The sequence below is a fragment of the Protomyctophum parallelum genome (genome assembly GCF_964188405.1).
Source record: "Protomyctophum parallelum genome assembly, chromosome: 16".
NCBI lineage: Eukaryota > Metazoa > Chordata > Actinopteri > Myctophiformes > Myctophidae > Protomyctophum > Protomyctophum parallelum.
Window position 1 is genome coordinate 27,246,257 of NC_139711.1, and position 23,123 is coordinate 27,269,379.

At 41.0% G+C, this 23,123-nt stretch overlaps 2 long non-coding RNA genes across 2 annotated transcripts; both read left to right on the plus strand.

Annotated features, from left to right (window-relative positions):
* Positions 1-12,512: 12,512 nt before the first annotated feature.
* Positions 12,513-14,238, plus strand: LOC310873122. The gene is made up of 3 exons (XR_014570460.1): positions 12,513-12,980; positions 13,811-13,935; positions 14,048-14,238. It is a non-coding gene; the product is annotated as an uncharacterized lncRNA (long non-coding RNA).
* Positions 14,239-19,833: 5,595 nt separating this feature from the next.
* On the plus strand, positions 19,834-21,559 carry LOC310873648. The gene is made up of 3 exons (XR_014570506.1): positions 19,834-20,301; positions 21,132-21,256; positions 21,369-21,559. It is a non-coding gene; the product is annotated as an uncharacterized lncRNA (long non-coding RNA).
* Positions 21,560-23,123: the final 1,564 nt, after the last annotated feature.

Genomic DNA, 23,123 nt, shown 5'->3' on the forward strand with positions numbered 1-23,123 from the left:
AAAATACTTTATAGGCTATGGGAGTGAAACAATTTCTTGTCAATAAGCAACATGACTAAGTTCAACAGTGTGCAGTCATAAGTCTGTAAGTCTGTTCTGTAAGTGTGTCTTGGAAAATACTATACTGTATATTCTATACTGTGTATGTATTTGTTGTTAATCATTCTGATTTTATCGTACTGATGAAACTACCGGTATACAAATTAACTATACATTTTTATTTTAAGGTACCTTCAGGACAGCAAGGTGGGCACTGGGAGGAAGATGCTGCAGTTTCAGCACCAGTAAGTCCAGGATTTCCTTTTGGATTCCTGGTGCGAATGCTATGGCCTCCAGGCGCCTGCTGAGTGTCCGGTAGGATGGCATGGGCAAATTCATAGAATGTGTCTCTAGAATGTGTAAAGATATTTTATCAAAGTTAGTACCTTGTTGTCTCTTCGTGTTAGAAAGATGTAAATATGTTATAACAAGTCTAGGGCTCATACCTTTTCTCAAATATTCATAGCCACTTATCCCTGTGGCCATAGGCGGAGCTTGAACTAGACGCCAGGGGGTGCGACAGCTTGGCGAGCGACCAGCGATTTTTTTAAACCTTTATTTTATTATTTTAGCGTTTTTACAATGCCCTAACCCCTAAAAAAATAGTTATTTAGGTAGTACAGCAGCACACTACTACCTGCTGTACTAATGAAACCCCGTAGTGCTGTGCACACACACACACACACACACACACACACACACAGCACGGGGTTTCATTTTTTTTGCTGCACGCCTGAAATGTGACCCGACATTACGGAGGCACCGTCATAACTCTGAGCAACAATTGGGATGTTTTTTAAACCACCCATATCCAGTCCTGTTTATAGCGTCCACTATAGCAGCTGCACCACGAGATGCTGAGCAATCAATAAAACACCGAAAACGCTCCTTGATTTCAAGCTGCTCAACGTATCTTAAACAAATTGACAATTGTTTTCCGTTTTAGAGGACCTGGCCTCGTCTTCCGTAATACTGAAGAAACCAGTGTCCCGTAATGGGGACCGTACCCATGTTCCCTCAGCCCTATGTTCCCTCAGCCCTATGTTCCCTCAGGCCTATATTCCCTCAGCAATATGTTCCCTCAGGCCTATGTTCCCTCAGCCCTATGTTCCCTCATTCCAAAACAGACAGGGGGGGGGGGGGGCTGTAAGGCATCAATTATACTATAATGCTACCCATACAGTAGTTCACCCTGCAGCAACAGAACACATTACAGATACCAAGTTACAGCAATGACACTACTGCATGGGGTCTAGTCTATCTACTTTGTTATAGCAAATGCTCCACAACAACACAGTGAAACAGTGAACAGTGAAACATTCCTTTTAAATCCTGACATGCATGGCCTTCATGAATCACTCATCATGTACTTAATTATCTGTTTTGAATCTCAGGTATGTTTCCATTGCATAGTTGTCTCATCAACCTAGAGTACACACCTTAATGAACTGACACCAACTATTTAAGCTACGTTGACAAACAAAACTAGTTTAGCCTGTAGAACTTCCTGTCTCCTCATGTCCCCAAGTAACACTGTCCTCTGAAAGGCCATCTGCAATAATTCACCATTCACCTTTGCAGCTAAGAGTCCCTTTCTCGGACTGCAACTGTACTTACTGTATAAGACCCATTTATTGAAATCCCAAACATGGAATATACTTGGACCATGCATTATGCCACATATAATGCCTGTCTCAGGACGGCCACCTGCCAGTATACAGTGGATAACTTCCCAGTCTTGCTGGGTAAGTTAGTTGGGTAACTATATATCTAACTACTTTAACCCTGACATCCTGATTTTGGGCATGTCATTATAGGCTAAGAAGGAAGGACAATTGCTGATCTACAAGCTCACAACATGCCATAATGTGTTGTAGCTTTTCCCCAAAAAGAAGTGACTTATTTTAAAATGTGTAGCGCAGTGGAATAGAGTAGACAATATATGACACGTCAAGAGTCTATTAGTACTGTAGGCTATACATTTGTGTTCTGGTAATATCATTGATCACTTGTTTTGCATGTCTGTGGCAAAAATAAAACATTAATGCAAATGTCGATCACAAGCTGGCATAGTGATGCCCCCGGGTGCAGATAGCTGCTGTACTATCATGGTTATTGGTGGTGAAGGCAATACTAATAATGTTAGTCTGGATATATCAAATCCTGTGTTGAGGATCACACAAGAATAGCATGCACTTTATGAACAAAGTAACACCCAAACCAGACAAATAATTTAAAGGTTTCATAATTACAGTCTGCTTGAGGTGTAATGCCGCTTTAAACAAAATAGCAGACAGTGGCACTGGTACATATCTGAACTCATCTTCTCTTCCTACAGTGCGTGTCAACCGAATTACCACATACCAATCGTTGCATAGAAGCAGCATGGTTTTGTTATGCGTACACACCCATGGTACTGTGCCAAGAGAACTCACAAATCGAGATAAACCCACGCACATGCAGTCAAGTTGTCTACCAATGTTAACCATCTCAAACCTTCACCCTAACCTAACCTCCCACGGGACAGCACACCTAAACCTAACCTAACCCTTAACGCACCCCTCACCAACCTTAATCCGGTCGTCTTAAGGCACCCCACACCAACCTTATGTCTAACCAAAGGATGCCTCCCGAGCCACTTCCAATGTGATTGAACTATAGGCTCTGGGGCTGACAAATATTAGCCCCAATATTGAGTAAATCAACAAAGGTGTTGCAGCACCAGGAGAGTGTGACCCAACTTAATGTGTTTTAAGAGTCTGTTTAATTATTTAATAATTTCGTTTCATGAAGGTTTACAATTAATTGCACTAGCAAAGTGTAACATGCAGTGAGGACGGAACGTTTGTTCTAGCCCAGGTTCTCTGGGGTCCCAATATAAGGAGCGCAGCTTCCGGTTCCCCTCAGTTACATTCTGGAAAGAAAAGCAACACTCATTGCTCCGTCTTTATCCCCGTTTATTCAGGTTAAGTTTTATTAATGAGGAACTCAGCAGCCCTGAGACCCGTAACAGAGGCTTGTCATGTCAGCTGTCAATCAATCAACTCAATGAAGGCCAATGGAAGACGATTTATTGGGCTGTAAAACAATATGCCCATTTTGACCTATTTTGTTTTTCTCGCAAATATTTGATGCTGCTGCTTTAGATTCTACCAGCAGAGGCCCACAGTAGAGCATACCCTGCTCTACGCAGGGTATGGCAGCATCCTGGGTCCTAAGGCCTTCAGGAGGCTGAAACCCTGTACTGGCATAAGCCAGCTGGATGGCCTGCACAATACACCGGGAAAGCCATACTTTAGTAATATTTATATGGGTTTCCTTTAGCTCTGGTACCCCATGTCACAAATACCCATACCGTTCCTGAAGGGAGATGTCTTGGTCATGTACAGTCTGAATATTTCATATCTTTTGTCAGGTGTGCGCAGACAACAAGTCTGACTCAGCCTTTTTACACATTACCACATTTAACCACACAAGGAAGGTAAAACAAATATATAAACAAGGAACTGAAAATTTATACTCTGGGAAATCGAAACAATAAAGTTCCTTTAAGGACAGTTCCGTGAGTGCTGGTATTGTCTTGTTTAACAGGTTCTTCCCAGACCGTGCACCCGATAAAAGACATTAAGATGAATTGCAGTCGTGCCTGCTTCCTTGATGCGTGGTGAGACGAGAAAAAAAATGCGATGAGAAATAAAAGACGAGATGAGAGAAAAAAGACGAGACGAGACGAGAAAAATAAGACGAGACGAGAAAAAAGATGAGGAGACAATTTCATTGGAAAAGAAATGCTGTCTGTATTACTCTTATTACACTATTACACTATTATACTTATTACACTATTACACTAATATACTTATTACACTATTACATTTATTACACTTGCACTTATCGGATTGAGGGAACATAGGGCTGAGGGAACATAGGGTCTGTTTTTAAATGGGAGAACATACTAGGGCTGAGGGAACATAGGGCTGAGGAACATAGGCATGACCCCCTGTAGGGATTCTGCAATATCTGCATAAACCAAGTTTGCACAGATATCAATTATTTCGTTCTGGAAATTTGGGGATGTTGAATTAAAATGATTTGACTGCATGCTTTCAAATCCAGTATCATATTTAGAGAAGAATCTCAAGAAAATTGCCCCGTGTTTCTGAATCTATCCCCTGCCTGTGTCCACGGAAAGGCAATCCAAGTTTAGAAAATAGCCTAATAATATCAACAACTTTGGACAGATACAACCTGTTCTTCTCTACAGTAGCTTTGTGACTTTCTGAAAGTTTAGCTGCAATAGAGCCTGAAGAGTGAAGATGCACTCTTTTTAAAGTGATCCCATTTAATCATGCAACTCTTATGGGCATCGGATATGGCATGTTTGTCCAGTTTCGAGCCCAGTCTACTCCAGGCACTCACGCCGGTATTACGAAATTACAATTTACAATTTACAATTTAGGCATTTAGCAGACGCTCTTAATCCAGAGCGACTTACATGTAAGCAAGAACAAAAGCATGTCCATGTTGCTGTCATTCTGGAAGTGTCGGCAGGCAAAACAAAACACTGCATCCTTTAAAACGGAATATTCCATCCACGCATGCTTCTCGTAATAATCCAATAATCCATAATTCATTCAATAATCCATAATTCCATAATAATGGAAAATGAACGTTTGTTTTTTCCTACCCTCTAATGGCCAAGTTAATAACATCTTATTGTGCCTTAGGCCAGCTTTGGCTGACTTTTTGAATGACAATAGAATAATGTGCGATATGACCACAATGTCACGAAATATCTCATTTTAAAGCTGCACATCTCTAGTTTACACCGAAAAAAAAATATGTTCCTAGCATGTTCCTTCGTTTACTTATAAGCACTTTAGTACACCTTGGTTTGACTTATCACTGAAACCAAGGTCTACTAAAAAGCTTATAAGTAAACGATGGAACAAGCTATAATCATAATTATTTTTTCATTGTAAAGTAGTGACTTGGAGCTATAAAATGAGACATTTCGTGACATTGTGGTCATATCTCACATTTTTCGATTGCCATTCAAAAAGTCGCCAAATCTGGCCAATGCTGGCCAATGCCCCATTTCTTAATTCGTCATTTTAATGCAATAAGAGGGATCAGCGATCTAAATACAATACATCAAGTTTTACTTTCGATTTCAAAGTAATACCCAGAAGTTCCACCTGATGGCAGGAACGTTCCATTATTCTGATTTTGACAAAAGTGTTAAATCTGGCTAAATCACTTCCTGTCAAACGAGGTAAACAAAGGAAGCTAATTTGACCCCTAGCTTATAGCTTGGCCGTCCGGATTGCTAAACTAACATTAGCTTTGTCATAACTTAGTCAGATTAAAAACGGCCAGGAACATCCCAAAAGATCACATCTTTTGCCGCGGATCACATAGAGACGGCGCGCGTGCACGATAGTGCACGATCGCGCGGGTTTCGGCCGGTTTTTGGTAGATTACATAAAAATAATTTAAAAAAATTCAAACAATTGCAATATTTTGTTATAAAAAGACGTACTGACAGGGCAGTACGTCTACTACGCAGATAACGTCATTGGCTTGGAGGGATTTGTTGATTTACTACGTCAATTAACATGGCAGTCTATGGGCTTGACGTAGTCTTGGCTTCAAGGGGGTTAACCCACTGGCTGCCTTAAACGTACCTCTACGGCGACCCCAGTATGTAGAGAGAAATCAGAGTATAAATGCTTGTGTACCTACCTGTTGGCCGAGCCTAAGGGGCCCTAGGTTACATACTCACCCGGTCCCGAACCAAGTACTTTTACTCTGATTACTCGTCCAAATGTATCCGAGTACTTCTACTCAAAAGTACTCTTCTGTGCCCTGTGGATAGATAAGACTACCTAACATCGTACCTACCTCCGGGGGAGCCTCCTGGCACCCTCTGGACCCTGGAAAAGAAGAAGAGGAAAGTTATAGAAAAGTCTAGTTGGTAGATGGCCTAGACCGGAGTCTCAGGCCCCAACCCTGTACTTAGCTCGTGCTCTGACCGTTTGCTAACACCCCTCTCATCCTCTGCAGTGACGATCCAATCCAAGGAGGCCTGACTTCAAGGAAGAATGTTATCTCATGCATAATCTGATGTGATATTGACTTTTGTCTGACATTATCTGAAATATAACAAGGAGCGCCACCATGTGTCAAACCCTTGATACTGCATTCTGACTCCTGATTCCCACCCGACCTCCCACACCGTATATAAGCCATAAAACCCCACGGCGAATAAGAATAATCTGCAACGATCGGCATTGCATAACGTTTGCAACACACATGGAGTCATGGACAGATGCACGAAACGAATCACATTATCGAGGGACTGCCATGATCAAGCGGCCGCTTTACATGTATTTCGTTGGAGGTCACCATAGCGTCTTCGCCAGCCAATGCAGCCATCACTATCGGTTGTGTGATTGTAACCTTTTTATTCATTATAATTGCAGTGATAAGACCGCAATGAAGGCGTCTGGGACGTCATCGACCCGGTTGTAATGTATAAAGAATATACATGTCCTCATCCTAAACCGTTGTGTTCTGCGGATTCGTGCGGAAGCCATCGAGTTGTCATTTTGTCGATATCACAGCCGGGCTTAGCATCTCTCTCGATACCGTCGATGAAGCTCTTTTCCATCGCTGATCGCTCCTACTTGCTTCAGTGCTTCATTGCCCGGACATGTCCAGACATGTCAACCACTAACCTCACCGATCGAGTAACGCGTCTCACCGTTCTACTATGGTTCTGAAACGATCGGTGGAATGTAGCCTACACAGATCAAGACTTTTGTTGCCCCCCCCCTGTTGCTGCGATTGAGACAATGAGCAGATATGTGACCAGTGCCAGTATTTTCAACCACAAGTCGGCAGGATTGAAAGTTCACAATTGACCAAAATACCTTTTCTTTTTTTTTGGTGGTTTTCGTTTTTAGCCACATTAACACAGTTGGAATGTTAAAGAAGTTTTTATTCCATCAGAAAGTCGTTTTAGTGTCATTAAGTCGTTGTAATTGCTTAAACATGTCACTATGTCTAATGTTATAACCATTGGGTTAACCAATGTGTAGTGTCGGTCAATGAAGATACAGTTCTTATGCAGATGGTTACTTTATTAATGAACAGGTTGGTTTAGTCAATCTTACAGCTCCCGGCTTTTCTACCGGTCTCCCTCTCTCCACTTCCTGCTTCCTAGTCTCACACATCAACTCTCGCGATACATCCCACTCCACTACATCCCTCTCTTCGTCAGAATTAAAGTTACCCACACTTTACAGAACCCAACCAAAATACTTAGTCTTTACAAACAACAACAATGTACCATTTCAAACACATTAAACAGTGCAAAATCTGAACAGTCAACAAGTCCCATTTCTTTCTCTTTTTTTTTTCAAAGTTCTCAATATGCATTCAGTGTCTTTGTTCCCTTATCTTAAGTGTCTCTGTATCGGGTCGGCTTCCTGATAACTCGGCCCCCCCTAGTCATTGCCTGAGCCTGATATCACTTTAGGTGAACACTCTGCAGTGTTCGGTATGTCCTGCATGTCCAAACCTCCGGTTTCCTCATAACTTTCCGCTGGTACTCCAATGCCTGCCTGTGCTTCTGCTGGCATAGCGAAATCAAAGTCCATTTCCACAGGAGCATGGCGCAGATGTTTAACATTCCTTGTAACCCTAGAGCCATCCTGTGTGTTTAGTTCAAATGAATTGTCAGAGGTGTTTCTCAGGAGCACATAGCGAGCGTCTCTGAATCTAGTGTCCAGTTTTCCATTGTCTCTACTGGCGACATGGACCAGGTCTCCAACTTTGAAATTGTGTTCCTTCGCTCTATTTGTTCTGTCAGCGTAGTCCTTCATTTTGTCTGTGTATTCTCTGTGATGTTTTTGAATGTCCTTTGACCTTTCCTCTTCATCCACCAGGTTGGGTAGCTTGGTGCGAATGTCACGTCCAAACATGAGCATGGCTGGTGTTTCCCCCGATGCCCTGTGGGGCGTCGAACGATATGCTAAAAGGATATTTGGGAGTTCCTCCCTCCATTTCTTTCCTTCACTTTCAGCTGCTCTGAAGGCCTTTTTAAGATATCTGTGGAACCGTTCAATTTTCCCATTTGATCTTGGATAGTACAGTGATGCACGTATGTGCTTGATCCCGCATGTAGCAAGGAAAGATTCAAACAGGTTTCCCACAAACGTCTTGGCATTATCAGTGACGGTCTCCAGGGGGTATCCAAAACGTGCAAATATATGCGTCAGCTCCTTAATGACTGTGGCTGAGGATGTGTCATTTATGACAACTGCTTCTGGGAATGAAGTGTAGTAATCTGTCAGAGTCAATATGTGGCTGTTCTCTATAGGGCCCACTATGTCGATGCCCAACTTAGTCCAGGGTCTGGGGGGCAGTTTGAGTGGTTGAAGGGGTTGATCATCATGCAGCGGTTGATTCAGCACACAAGCAGAGCAGTTTCGGACCAGTCTCTCGACATCTAGGTCCATATTAGGCCAGTAGAATTTGCTCCTCAGATATTGCTTGGTGCGGACCACACCCTGGTGAGTTTCGTGTGCAATTTTCAGTGCCTGTTTCACTTTCTGTTTTGGTAACACAATCCTGTGCCCCCTCAGTATCAGTCCGTCATATGTAGACAATTCACTCGAGCATCTGTCATAAGGCTGCAGTTCCAGTGGAATCGGGTCTGGCCATTTTCCCACCTCCACTATTGCCATGAGCTGCTTTAGCGTTTCATCCTCTGTCGTGGAGTGTTTAATGTCCTCAAGTGTCATTGCTTGTAAGCCGTGCATGGTCACTGAAAGCACTTTTCCTACATATGGTTCAACATACCCGTTTTCCTCTGTGTCTGGTAAGGGTAGTCTTGACAGTGAGTCTGCCACGTTAGACTTTCCAACAATGTGTTCAATCTTGTAGTCATATGGCTGTAATCTCAATCCCAGTCTCTGAATCCTGGGTGGCAACAGTGTAGCCTTCTCAGGGTTGAACATGTAAATAAGAGGCTTGTGATCAGTCTGAAGTGTAAACATGCCTCCCCACAGATATGTTCTAAAGCGTTCGACAGCCCATACACATCCTAGAGCCTCTCGCTCTATCTGGGAATAGCGTCTCTCCGTAGGAGTAAGTGAGCGGCCTGCATAAGCGATCGGTTTATTCTGTCCGTCTTCCTGTTCTTGCAGCAGGACTGCGCCCAGTCCCACCGGGCTTGCATCACTTATGACCACAGTGGGTGCATTGATCTTGTAGTATGCTAGGCAGGGTTCACTCACCAGTGCTCTTTTCATGTCTTTGAATGACTTCTCAGTTTCTGATGTCCACTCCCACTCTTGACTCTTCCGTGTCAGTCTCCTGAGTGGTTCTGATATATTGGCATAGTCTGGAATAAATTTCATCAGAAAGCCACATGTGCCTAAGAACGAGCGCAACAGCTGCACATTTTCAGGTCTCGGTGCATTACAGACAGCCTCTATTTTCTGGGGGTCTGGTTTTATGCCTTCTGCTGAGATCACATGTCCCAGCATCTCAATCTGGCGTAATCCAAAAACACATTTCTCTCTATTGAGGGTGAGACCCCTGTCTTTGCATCTCTGTAGCACTTGCCTCAGTCTCTGTTCCAGTTCTTTTCCGTTTTCAGCATGTATTGTCACATCATCCATGTAGCACACAACACCTGGCAATCCTGTCAGCATTGAGTCCATAGCCTTCTGGTAGGCTTCAGGTGCACTTGACAGCCCAAAGGGAACCTTCCTGAAACGGTAGCACCCTCTGTGGGTTATGAAAGTAGTCAAGTGTCTTGACTCTGGTGCCAATTCCACTTGCCAGAATCCTTTTCTAGCATCCAGTTTAGCAAATATTTTTGCTCCCTGCACTGCTTGCAGTATACTGTCTACAGTTGGCACTGGGTGTCTCTCTCGAATTACAGCTGTATTTACTTCTCTGAGATCTACACATAGTCTCACTTCTTTTGTGTCTTTCTTTGGTACAATTAGAATGTTAGAAATCCACTCAGACCCTTCATTCACCTCTTCTATGATACCGTCCTCCAGCATTTTGTCTAGTTCCTAGACAACTCGGCTGTTGCACAAGTCAGTAGTCTCTCTCTCTCTCTCTCTCTCTCTCTCTCTCTCTCTCTCTCTCTCTCTCTCTCGGTCACAGCTGTTCATCAAGTTGATCATTCATAATCAATATGCAGGTGCTCAATGGAAAAGTCGCTGCATGCCATCAATCCACCTTGTTCTCCTGTTTATATTTATCTGAAAACAACACATACGAAAGAGAAATACTTTTTTAAACCACTAGTTTACGCCTGTAACCCTGAGCTGTCTTTCTTTTGACGCCACATGTAGGCCTATTTAGTTCTTGTCTTTTGAATAAATTAAGACTTCCATTTACCACTACTACAGTAGAGCTAGTCGAATAAAATCTATTTTTGGCGGGCTGATATGAACTTATAGCTGCTTGCAGAGTCGGAGTGTGACAACCTTATTACGCAGCCAAGCACAAATTAAATGATGTTAGTTCTACCGGTTCTCTTCTCCACTGTACTCCCTAGCCCAGTTTTTATTTGTTGACAAAATTGTCAGTATTTAGGCTACAGTATGTGTACTCATATATTCAGTCATCATAGCTTAGTTTTCATTAGGGATGAAAATTTCGTAGACTAAAATGGTGACGAGAAATGTTCGTCGACTACCTTTTTTCGCTGACGAAAACTAAATGGAAACTAAATTAAAACTAAGACTAAATATATTGACAATTTTGTCGACAAATAAAAACTACACTAAAATGTTTGAAAGGGACTAGTGCGGACAAGAGTTCCAGTACAAGTCATTTTACACTTTGTTGCATGCTGAAAATAGCCGATTTACAGATATACTGCTATTTTCAGCAAGTGCCATTGCGACGACGTCAAAGCCTGCCAAATACATTTTAGTCGACTAAATCAACTGTAGATTTAGTCGACTAAAACTAGACTAACACTAAAACATTCCAGGTGACTACAATGTGACTAAAACTAAATGAAAACTATTCAACAGACCATTTTTGTCACCGCTAAACCCCTTATCCCTAAACTTCTTTGCCTTTGTTTTACTATTTTGCAAAACATTTTTGAATAGTTAAAATGGCCAGTCTTACAGCCATGACTCGATAGCGAAGTAGCAACAGAGCAACTTATAGTCTACATTAGAATGCGCCTTTGTCTGTGTCAACATCTTGTCACTCAAACGTCCCTCTCACGCCCACTTCGCTAACGAAGAAATAGAGGACTACAGGCGTTTAAATAGGCTTCCGTGTGCGTCTCCTCTAGGAACCGCCCAAAGCCCCGGAAGGATTTAAAGTGAGACCTGACGCGACGGACAACTGGAAAAACAAAGAAAAAACAGCAATATAAGAAAATTAAGACATTTTTCAAATAAACATAATTCCGATTTTGGCCATTTTGAAAATATGGCAAAAATATATATTTCTTTAATTTGTAGACTTGCCACTCGAACTAAATTTGTTCTATAGGTCATTATCTACAAATTAGAAGTGAAAGTTAAACTTTTGTTGAGTTGTAAATGACGGTCTGTCTAGGGACCCCACTACTAGTTTTTAGCTCGTTTTTCCTGCTATTTTTGTGGATATACAGTATACACCAATACTGTGTGGAAACAAATATTATATGTGTAATAATGTTTAAGTACCAACTGCTACTCCTGATTGTGAATCCATACATATATCATATGTTCAGATTGGATAATTTAATCAAAAGTTACAACAGTTTACATATTTTGGTACGGCTGATGAGGGTTGGCACCTGACTACGCCCCCTATAGGCCAATTATTTTATTTTGGTGATTGCCACTCGAACCAAAATGGTTCTATAGACCCTCACCTTCAAATTAGTACTGAAAGTGAAACTTTTACATGAGTTGTAAATGACAACTAAATTTAACATGGAGACGGAACCCCACTAGTAAGGTCTCCTCTGGCCAATGGCAGGTTCTTTAGAGGGATTCCTGATGGCATCGTTCTGCAACAACACCACAGTCTGAACCAGGTAATGCACGCACACACGCACGCACGCACTGAGAGACAAAGACCGAGTAAAACCATGGGCTGTAAACAGACTTTTACTGTACATACATATGTGACAGACTCCAGCACTTTGGTCCTCGATCATCTCGCCAGAATGAAAAGGCAGTAATTCTCTAAATAAAGTCGCGATTTTCGTTCTTTTCATATTAACACAGTTTGAATGTTGAAGGTTTTCATTCCAACAGATTATTCATTTGGGCAAATGAAATGTATACATTTTATAAGTCAAAGTATATGCTTGTATATCTGCTGTTTTGGGGGCGGAGAAGTGCTCTTCCAAGATTTGCATGACGGTTCCGATTGGTCTCTGGAATGTCTTTGTCCTCAGGTTTCACGCTCTGGGCGCCGCCCATAAGTACAGCTGTTTCTGACCCTTGTGTGTTTGTAAACACAATTATTATTCAACTCGAGATGGCTAGTAACTCTAGTGCAACAGCGCGTTTGGTCCATGCATTGAATGGAGGAGCAGATGAGTTACCAGAAGTTGAGAATGTTGCAGTGGACACCGATCGACCAGTAGAACTTGAGAAAATACGAAACTTTAATTGCCGATGCCAAGAAAGACGAAAAGAGAATTCAGAACATGAGCCTTTGTCTTGCAGTCAAAAACTTGACCCAGAAATGATTTGCGATACACGGATGGAAATGGCAGCCTTGTCGAGGGATCAGAAAGACATGTTTCTCATGGGAATTATAAAGACGTGCATGAATGACTCCGAATTGACACAATGCACAAAGCAATTCAACGGGAAGCGAAAGATCACCCGATCCACGTACATGGTTAACACCGTTGTGGTTTGCCGTGCTACATTTCTCTTTCTCTATGGGTGAGTTACATTCTAATCTATGCTATTGATTCTTATGTATTGTTACTGTAATATTGTGTGTGTTTGTGTGTGTGTATGTGTGTGTGTGAATAACGCCAGTAAAGTATGTATGGATCACTATGTGGCAGTAGGCGCTGCTCAACTCTGTGCGTACGGAGGATCACTATGTGGCAGGGCATCGTGTGTGTGTCAGAGAGACAGCGTTACATTTTCGGGATGTTATTGTTGCAACTCCAAGGGAGCATGGAGACCGAGACAAACTGTTTTTATAGACATCGTGAGTGTAATGCATTGAACGGATACTGCGGTTACTTAGCACTGTTAAAGGTATATTCAGTGATTTCACTCAAAAAACCTTAGGTTTCGTTTTTGGCCTGGGACCCAGCCTTTCGTCCAATCAGGATAGAGAGTCAAAAACGAAACCTAAGGTTTTTTGACCCCCAGGGGTTAACTGGGGACAGGGAGGAACTCCTTATATGGTCAGCACACTCTATAGTAGGGAGGATTATCACAACAAAACAAAAAAATAAGTGATATTTGAATTAAATGAAATCACTGAATATACCTTTAAATAATACTGCTGTTAGCCAGTAGTAGTAGTAGTAGTAGTAGTAGTAAAACATCCGGTATGGAGAGGATACGGAAGCAGTTTGTGTGCGTGTATGTATGCATGGAAATTATTAGCGGATACAATGGGTGGGCTTTAGAACGGATGTAGCCTTGCACAGTAAATAGAAACCAGACTTTACACTGTACTATAGGCAGTTGCGTATTGCGTACCATTATATCTTGTTGGGTTAGTTTGTAAGTGTTTATGTCGTTTTGTCCAGGATCAGCAAAACCCTTCTCCAAGCCCTTGTGAAACACTACAAGGAGAATGGTATATCTTCACGCCAGAGGAAGAAAGGTCCCAGAACACACAACAAGTTTCTGTCTAGTGACACACCCGTGTGAAGTGAGTATATCATAGCACAGTAAAGTACCAAGTGCCACCCTACAATCTTGTAGATCTGCTATTTTTGAAAAATCATTAAAAAATGTTTATGTCTTTACTCTTTTCTTTGCAGGGCAACGTGTTGTTGGTGTTTCAGCACCAAACCCAGGACAGATTTGTGCTGGCAATGCTACAAAAACAACTTCCAGTTGCCACTTTATTGTGCATACTTTTATTGTACCTTTTATTACCATTATTATGGCCACTTTATTGTACATGTTGTATTTTCAAAGTTTGGACAAATAAAAGGTTTTGTTTATGAAAGCCTGAGGTGTAAGATCTCATATCATGTTTTATTTGTAATCCATTCTTCTGCCCTTTCAGTGCACACATGTAAAAGCAATGGTCTAAAACTACATAGCCTATAGCCATTGAAAACTTAGTTAGCCTACTAGTTAGTTTTTAGATTGTATTATTACAAAACATACACTAAACAACTTCAGTCCTATATTTCTATATTGCAATATTGATACTTTAACTCAAGTAAAACAACATGTAATTATACTTTCCCACACCTAAGTGTCCACTCAACTGTCACTGACGGCTAACCTAGTGGGGGAGTGGTTAGTGGGTGGGGGAGTGATTATGCAAGCCATTAGGGATGGAGACAAGTACCTATTGTCTGTCTGAGGTGCTAATAATTATTTGATATCTTTGCAGGGGAAATTCTGTACTTTGGGGTATCTGGTTCAACGTTTTAGATGGCATATCTCCTTCAATTATTGTCCAGTTTCATTGAATGATACATTCCAGCCAGCCTCTTAAGGATGCTATTATACAGCTTGGCTAAAGATGTAAACAACTTGTGTTCAAATTTGGAAGCCTCGGTAATGTCCATAAATCAGTCGTGAGGGGCCTGCAGATTGAGAGCTAAAGGCATCGGCAAAATTCTATTCAGTGTCTGCAATAATTGGCAGTCGCCATATATAGAGAAGGTCAATCAATCAATCAATCAATCCTCAGTCCTTAGTCCTCACTAATAATCATGATAAAATGGCACGTTTTTTTCTACTCCGTCTGTGTCACATAGGAGGCCTAATCTAATTGAATACCCCTGCCATAAAGCATTACACTTGTTTACAAGAGGGTCCACCATTTTCAATTCATCATATCATTTTGTACACTATGCACTTCTATAAAGCCAAAAACATGAAATCATCATAAAGGAGGTAAAAAGGGGGAAAAACGTATACAGTGAGGGGGGAAAGGGGTGGGTGGAGTCAAGGGATTTACATGTCTTAATGACAGTTGGTAGGGCGTTCCACATTTTTGTGAAATGAATTTAGGTGGACCCTCTTGTAAACAAGTGTCCACTCACAGTTAACAGTCTTTGTATTGAGTTGTGCTTGAAATGTAGTGTAATTCTGCAAACTGTTAATAAATATTTTAATCAATCAATCAATCAATCCTTGTTTGTGCCAAATCTGGGTTGCACATGGTTTTTTGAACTCCCTCTGGTGTTGTGTTGCTGGCATGATTAGACTGACTGAGGGTCACTGTTTATTATGATACACTTTTCATTAAAAAAAAATAATAATTTCATAAAAAAATAAATATATATATATATTTCTTTTAACCGCGGTAATGAACCCGATACCGCGGTATGCGTTACATACCGGCGGTATGGCGATATTGCGGTTATTGCACCCAGCCCTAGTGTGCGTTTGTTTGTGTGCGTTTGTTTGTGTGTGTGTGTGCGTTTGTGTGTGTGTGTGCGTGTGCAGTTCTCCAGGCCTTGTAGGTCTGCTATTTTTGAAAAATAGTGAATGCGGCACACATCTTTGAATATATATTCTTTCAGAGCGAATTACAGAAAAAACCTATTAACTCCACTGACAATGGATCTCCAAGTTTGATTATCACACACACACTGAAACTGTTGTTCTTTTTGTTTATCTTCCGTGCGGCTCTGAGGCTGAGCTGTAGTCAGTGCCCCCACAGAGCAGTGGAGTTAAGTGTTTCTACTGACAGTTTGAGGATCAAATGGAGTTCAGAGGTTCTTTCAGAACCTTTGGCTTTAAGTAGCATGTGACAGGTCAAACTAGGGGGGTTTCATGATTCTGAATCCATTAGTTTTGCACTAAATACACTCATTAGTAATGTAAAATAAACTCCTTGGGCTAAGAAAACATGCAATCCATTTAGTTACAAGTACACTAGATCAGCTGTGCGCTGGAGCCCTCTGGTGGGCTGACGGGGTATTGCACCTGGGCCTTGGAATACCTGTTGATTAACTCATGGCAAGAATATTCAATCAACTGCTAATCTAATATTATAATGAATCTAATATTATAGTGAATCTAATATTACAGTGAATCTAATATAATTAATCTAATATTATAATTAATCTAATATTATAATTCACATCCATGTGTTTTTACTCACTTTTAAGAAGTCACTGAATATTCATATTCACTACGACGAAAATATAAACTGATATTTTCTCGTGACACAAATCGGGGGTCCATGGCTCTCAGGGGCCCTTGGCTCTCAGGGGCCTCATGAGGGTTAATCCGTCCCTGTCCGGCCCTTAGGTCCTGACCCAGAGTTTGCGAACCAGTGGTCTCTAATATCAAAAATCACACCCATGTGAAGTGAGGGGCGCTCTTATGATCTTACAACAGAATGTTTGTTTAAGCAACGGGTGCTAATAAAGCAATAAGCCACAAGAGGTCTCAGGTTACCGGGTATTTTACAATGGCTGGGGGCGTAGGCAGACCCGACGCGCAGCGGAGGGTCTTCACCCTCCCTCCCACTACCCTCCCTACCCTTTATTGTTAATGGCATTTAATGTTTGTGTTAGAGCCGAGATGACGTACATTTCCCTTTCATTGTCAATGGCGTTTTTAAAACAAACATTGAACTAAAAACAAACATTAAACCTGTATATAGGAGGGGCTAGCACCCCTCAACAATAATAATCTGTACATTGAACCTATGAACTATAGGATGTCAACAAATGTCAAACACATTTCTCTCTATTGAGGGTGAGACCCCTGTCTTTGCATCTCTGTAGCACTTGCCTCAGTCTCTGTTCCAGTTCTTTTCCGTTTTCAGCATGTATTGTCACATCATCCATGTAGCACACAACACCTGGCAATCCTGTCAGCATTGAGTCCATAGCCTTCTGGTAGGCTTCAGGTGCACTTGACAGCCCAAAGGGAACCTTCCTGAAACGGTAGCACCCTCTGTGGGTTATGAAAGTAGTCAAGTGTCTTGACTCTGGTGCCAATTCCACTTGCCAGAATCCTTTTCTAGCATCCAGTTTAGCAAATATTTTTGCTCCCTGCACTGCTTGCAGTATACTGTCTACAGTTGGCACTGGGTGTCTCTCTCGAATTACAGCTGTATTTACTTCTCTGAGATCTACACATAGTCTCACTTCTTTTGTGTCTTTCTTTGGTACAATTAGAATGTTAGAAATCCACTCAGACCCTTCATTCACCTCTTCTATGATACCGTCCTCCAGCATTTTGTCTAGTTCCTAGACAACTCGGCTGTTGCACAAGTCAGTAGTCTCTCTCTCTCTCTCTCTCTCTCTCTCTCTCTCTCTCTCTCTCTCTCTCGGTCACAGCTGTTCATCAAGTTGATCATTCATAATCAATATGCAGGTGCTCAATGGAAAAGTCGCTGCATGCCATCAATCCACCTTGTTCTCCTGTTTATATTTATCTGAAAACAACACATACGAAAGAGAAATACTTTTTTAAACCACTAGTTTACGCCTGTAACCCTGAGCTGTCTTTCTTTTGACGCCACATGTAGGCCTATTTAGTTCTTGTCTTTTGAATAAATTAAGACTTCCATTTACCACTACTACAGTAGAGCTAGTCGAATAAAATCTATTTTTGGCGGGCTGATATGAACTTATAGCTGCTTGCAGAGTCGGAGTGTGACAACCTTATTACGCAGCCAAGCACAAATTAAATGATGTTAGTTCTACCGGTTCTCTTCTCCACTGTACTCCCTAGCCCAGTTTTTATTTGTTGACAAAATTGTCAGTATTTAGGCTACAGTATGTGTACTCATATATTCAGTCATCATAGCTTAGTTTTCATTAGGGATGAAAATTTCGTAGACTAAAATGGTGACGAGAAATGTTCGTCGACTACCTTTTTTCGCTGACGAAAACTAAATGGAAACTAAATTAAAACTAAGACTAAATATATTGACAATTTTGTCGACAAATAAAAACTACACTAAAATGTTTGAAAGGGACTAGTGCGGACAAGAGTTCCAGTACAAGTCATTTTACACTTTGTTGCATGCTGAAAATAGCCGATTTACAGATATACTGCTATTTTCAGCAAGTGCCATTGCGACGACGTCAAAGCCTGCCAAATACATTTTAGTCGACTAAATCAACTGTAGATTTAGTCGACTAAAACTAGACTAACACTAAAACATTCCAGGTGACTACAATGTGACTAAAACTAAATGAAAACTATTCAACAGACCATTTTTGTCACCGCTAAACCCCTTATCCCTAAACTTCTTTGCCTTTGTTTTACTATTTTGCAAAACATTTTTGAATAGTTAAAATGGCCAGTCTTACAGCCATGACTCGATAGCGAAGTAGCAACAGAGCAACTTATAGTCTACATTAGAATGCGCCTTTGTCTGTGTCAACATCTTGTCACTCAAACGTCCCTCTCACGCCCACTTCGCTAACGAAGAAATAGAGGACTACAGGCGTTTAAATAGGCTTCCGTGTGCGTCTCCTCTAGGAACCGCCCAAAGCCCCGGAAGGATTTAAAGTGAGACCTGACGCGACGGACAACTGGAAAAACAAAGAAAAAACAGCAATATAAGAAAATTAAGACATTTTTCAAATAAACATAATTCCGATTTTGGCCATTTTGAAAATATGGCAAAAATATATATTTCTTTAATTTGTAGACTTGCCACTCGAACTAAATTTGTTCTATAGGTCATTATCTACAAATTAGAAGTGAAAGTTAAACTTTTGTTGAGTTGTAAATGACGGTCTGTCTAGGGACCCCACTACTAGTTTTTAGCTCGTTTTTCCTGCTATTTTTGTGGATATACAGTATACACCAATACTGTGTGGAAACAAATATTATATGTGTAATAATGTTTAAGTACCAACTGCTACTCCTGATTGTGAATCCATACATATATCATATGTTCAGATTGGATAATTTAATCAAAAGTTACAACAGTTTACATATTTTGGTACGGCTGATGAGGGTTGGCACCTGACTACGCCCCCTATAGGCCAATTATTTTATTTTGGTGATTGCCACTCGAACCAAAATGGTTCTATAGACCCTCACCTTCAAATTAGTACTGAAAGTGAAACTTTTACATGAGTTGTAAATGACAACTAAATTTAACATGGAGACGGAACCCCACTAGTAAGGTCTCCTCTGGCCAATGGCAGGTTCTTTAGAGGGATTCCTGATGGCATCGTTCTGCAACAACACCACAGTCTGAACCAGGTAATGCACGCACACACGCACGCACGCACTGAGAGACAAAGACCGAGTAAAACCATGGGCTGTAAACAGACTTTTACTGTACATACATATGTGACAGACTCCAGCACTTTGGTCCTCGATCATCTCGCCAGAATGAAAAGGCAGTAATTCTCTAAATAAAGTCGCGATTTTCGTTCTTTTCATATTAACACAGTTTGAATGTTGAAGGTTTTCATTCCAACAGATTATTCATTTGGGCAAATGAAATGTATACATTTTATAAGTCAAAGTATATGCTTGTATATCTGCTGTTTTGGGGGCGGAGAAGTGCTCTTCCAAGATTTGCATGACGGTTCCGATTGGTCTCTGGAATGTCTTTGTCCTCAGGTTTCACGCTCTGGGCGCCGCCCATAAGTACAGCTGTTTCTGACCCTTGTGTGTTTGTAAACACAATTATTATTCAACTCGAGATGGCTAGTAACTCTAGTGCAACAGCGCGTTTGGTCCATGCATTGAATGGAGGAGCAGATGAGTTACCAGAAGTTGAGAATGTTGCAGTGGACACCGATCGACCAGTAGAACTTGAGAAAATACGAAACTTTAATTGCCGATGCCAAGAAAGACGAAAAGAGAATTCAGAACATGAGCCTTTGTCTTGCAGTCAAAAACTTGACCCAGAAATGATTTGCGATACACGGATGGAAATGGCAGCCTTGTCGAGGGATCAGAAAGACATGTTTCTCATGGGAATTATAAAGACGTGCATGAATGACTCCGAATTGACACAATGCACAAAGCAATTCAACGGGAAGCGAAAGATCACCCGATCCACGTACATGGTTAACACCGTTGTGGTTTGCCGTGCTACATTTCTCTTTCTCTATGGGTGAGTTACATTCTAATCTATGCTATTGATTCTTATGTATTGTTACTGTAATATTGTGTGTGTTTGTGTGTGTGTATGTGTGTGTGTGAATAACGCCAGTAAAGTATGTATGGATCACTATGTGGCAGTAGGCGCTGCTCAACTCTGTGCGTACGGAGGATCACTATGTGGCAGGGCATCGTGTGTGTGTCAGAGAGACAGCGTTACATTTTCGGGATGTTATTGTTGCAACTCCAAGGGAGCATGGAGACCGAGACAAACTGTTTTTATAGACATCGTGAGTGTAATGCATTGAACGGATACTGCGGTTACTTAGCACTGTTAAAGGTATATTCGGTGATTTCACTCAAAAAACCTTAGGTTTCGTTTTTGGCCTGGGACCCAGCCTTTCGTCCAATCAGGATAGAGAGTCAAAAACGAAACCTAAGGTTTTTTGACCCCCAGGGGTTAACTGGGGACAGGGAGGAACTCCTTATATGGTCAGCACACTCTATAGTAGGGAGGATTATCACAACAAAACAAAAAAATAAGTGATATTTGAATTAAATGAAATCACTGAATATACCTTTAAATAATACTGCTGTTAGCCAGTAGTAGTAGTAGTAGTAGTAGTAGTAAAACATCCGGTATGGAGAGGATACGGAAGCAGTTTGTGTGCGTGTATGTATGCATGGAAATTATTAGCGGATACAATGGGTGGGCTTTAGAACGGATGTAGCCTTGCACAGTAAATAGAAACCAGACTTTACACTGTACTATAGGCAGTTGCGTATTGCGTACCATTATATCTTGTTGGGTTAGTTTGTAAGTGTTTATGTCGTTTTGTCCAGGATCAGCAAAACCCTTCTCCAAGCCCTTGTGAAACACTACAAGGAGAATGGTATATCTTCACGCCAGAGGAAGAAAGGTCCCAGAACACACAACAAGTTTCTGTCTAGTGACACACCCGTGTGAAGTGAGTATATCATAGCACAGTAAAGTACCAAGTGCCACCCTACAATCTTGTAGATCTGCTATTTTTGAAAAATCATTAAAAAATGTTTATGTCTTTACTCTTTTCTTTGCAGGGCAACGTGTTGTTGGTGTTTCAGCACCAAACCCAGGACAGATTTGTGCTGGCAATGCTACAAAAACAACTTCCAGTTGCCACTTTATTGTGCATACTTTTATTGTACCTTTTATTACCATTATTATGGCCACTTTATTGTACATGTTGTATTTTCAAAGTTTGGACAAATAAAAGGTTTTGTTTATGAAAGCCTGAGGTGTAAGATCTCATATCATGTTTTATTTGTAATCCATTCTTCTGCCCTTTCAGTGCACACATGTAAAAGCAATGGTCTAAAACTACATAGCCTATAGCCATTGAAAACTTAGTTAGCCTACTAGTTAGTTTTTAGATTGTATTATTACAAAACATACACTAAACAACTTCAGTCCTATATTTCTATATTGCAATATTGATACTTTAACTCAAGTAAAACAACATGTAATTATACTTTCCCACACCTAAGTGTCCACTCAACTGTCACTGACGGCTAACCTAGTGGGGGAGTGGTTAGTGGGTGGGGGAGTGATTATGCAAGCCATTAGGGATGGAGACAAGTACCTATTGTCTGTCTGAGGTGCTAATAATTATTTGATATCTTTGCAGGGGAAATTCTGTACTTTGGGGTATCTGGTTCAACGTTTTAGATGGCATATCTCCTTCAATTATTGTCCAGTTTCATTGAATGATACATTCCAGCCAGCCTCTTAAGGATGCTATTATACAGCTTGGCTAAAGATGTAAACAACTTGTGTTCAAATTTGGAAGCCTCGGTAATGTCCATAAATCAGTCGTGAGGGGCCTGCAGATTGAGAGCTAAAGGCATCGGCAAAATTCTATTCAGTGTCTGCAATAATTGGCAGTCGCCATATATAGAGAAGGTCAATCAATCAATCAATCAATCCTCAGTCCTTAGTCCTCACTAATAATCATGATAAAATGGCACGTTTTTTTCTACTCCGTCTGTGTCACATAGGAGGCCTAATCTAATTGAATACCCCTGCCATAAAGCATTACACTTGTTTACAAGAGGGTCCACCATTTTCAATTCATCATATCATTTTGTACACTATGCACTTCTATAAAGCCAAAAACATGAAATCATCATAAAGGAGGTAAAAAGGGGGAAAAACGTATACAGTGAGGGGGGAAAGGGGTGGGTGGAGTCAAGGGATTTACATGTCTTAATGACAGTTGGTAGGGCGTTCCACATTTTTGTGAAATGAATTTAGGTGGACCCTCTTGTAAACAAGTGTCCACTCACAGTTAACAGTCTTTGTATTGAGTTGTGCTTGAAATGTAGTGTAATTCTGCAAACTGTTAATAAATATTTTAATCAATCAATCAATCAATCCTTGTTTGTGCCAAATCTGGGTTGCACATGGTTTTTTGAACTCCCTCTGGTGTTGTGTTGCTGGCATGATTAGACTGACTGAGGGTCACTGTTTATTATGATACACTTTTCATTAAAAAAAAATAATAATTTCATAAAAAAATAAATATATATATATATTTCTTTTAACCGCGGTAATGAACCCGATACCGCGGTATGCGTTACATACCGGCGGTATGGCGATATTGCGGTTATTGCACCCAGCCCTAGTGTGCGTTTGTTTGTGTGCGTTTGTTTGTGTGTGTGTGTGCGTTTGTGTGTGTGTGTGCGTGTGCAGTTCTCCAGGCCTTGTAGGTCTGCTATTTTTGAAAAATAGTGAATGCGGCACACATCTTTGAATATATATTCTTTCAGAGCGAATTACAGAAAAAACCTATTAAC